Source organism: Lepus europaeus, chromosome 1, assembly GCF_033115175.1.
Source record: "Lepus europaeus isolate LE1 chromosome 1, mLepTim1.pri, whole genome shotgun sequence".
In the NCBI taxonomy this organism is placed as follows: Eukaryota; Metazoa; Chordata; class Mammalia; order Lagomorpha; family Leporidae; genus Lepus; species Lepus europaeus.
Window position 1 is genome coordinate 174,882,556 of NC_084827.1, and position 1,501 is coordinate 174,884,056.

Sequence of the window (1,501 nt, forward strand, 5' to 3'; positions counted from 1 at the left end):
AATAAAACAAACAGCCAATTTGCTCCCTAGTATCACTAAAAGATAGTCATAAAATGAAATAGATGCTGGTCTTTTTTACTTTTCTCCTACTCTTTGTGCTACTCCATTTTCCGAAAATAACTCAACCCATCAGTGACAAGACAAACATCACACGGTCTTGTCTTGGTCGGTGCCTTTGCAATAGACAGAGAGAAGTGGTCATTTGGAACTTACTTCCTGGTGGGTAGAAATATAGGGGACTGTAATAAATGGCATTGGCACAAGAGAAAGCATAAATGGCCTACAAACATTTGATGAGAACTCTGCCTTCTACAGTGGCAACCAAAGACACATCTAGGAAGGTTTTGTTTTAACAAGAGCCAGTATTGGAAAGAGGTCCTCCAACGCCCTCCTCGCAGGATCTACTTGGGCCAGAGTTATTTGGAAGGCAGCGTGGCAAACCAGAACCAAAACCTTACACTCTCACCATTTCATTGGACAGGACTATTTTGGTTTCAAATAACAGAAACTCAGTTCAAACTAAAAACCAGAAGCAGAAATTACAGGTTCACCCATACAGAAAATCTTAGAAGAGACAGGGAACTTACATGGGGCTCCACACCTCAGCCTTACGAAACAGGAACAAAGATGGAGCTTTGCAGGTGCTTCTGCAGTGATAACCAGCTGCTATTTTCCAAGCTAAGTCAGTGCTTTGCAGGGTGTAAGGCAGGTGGGCTGTGCGCGTTTCCTGCCTGGGAGAAGGATCCAGGGACCCAGTGTCATCAGGATTCTTTTTGGCCCCACTTCTAAGGATGGCTCTCGTGTTTCTCACGGCAGTCTCAGCACTTCCTGTGTTGTGGTAAGACGCTGCCCTCGACTCTAGGTTTCTATCTTGCTGGCTGGAAGTTCCATGGGAAGAGAGCGCTCTTTCCTGCTGCTTGACTCTGATTGGTCCATCTTAGATACATGCACACCACTAATCACAGTGACCCAGGGAATACTATATCCTGATTGGCTGGGCTGGGATCCAATGCCCTCATCTGGAGTTGGCCAGAGCTAAGTCAGTTCCAACCCCTGTGGACCAAAAGTGAAGGTAGGTCATCCTTGGGAAGAAAACTGGGGAATACGACAGAAAAAAAAACAAAACAATCCCCGAACAACACACCCCAGACCCAAGAAGTCGTTTTGTAAGGCAATCACCAAGGAAATGTACCCCATTGGCTACAAAATGAAAAAAAAAGTTTCTCTATACCCAACCCTTCTGACACCCTGTGTGCGATTCTCCCATTTGCAGGAGGGCCAACTGGGTGTCCCACAATTTAATTCAGTTCTGACACTCTGCTTGGAGTTCCCAGCAGATTCCACAAGTTAAAGGGCTCAGCCCCACAAGACTCTCCCCAGCCCCAGCTGCTGCTCACAAGTGCAGTTTGCTATACGCCAGGGGTTCCTAGGATTCGCTCCTTGTGTTCAGCAACTTGCTAGGATGCTCGCAGAACCCAAGGCGTGGAAGGGATGCCCAGGG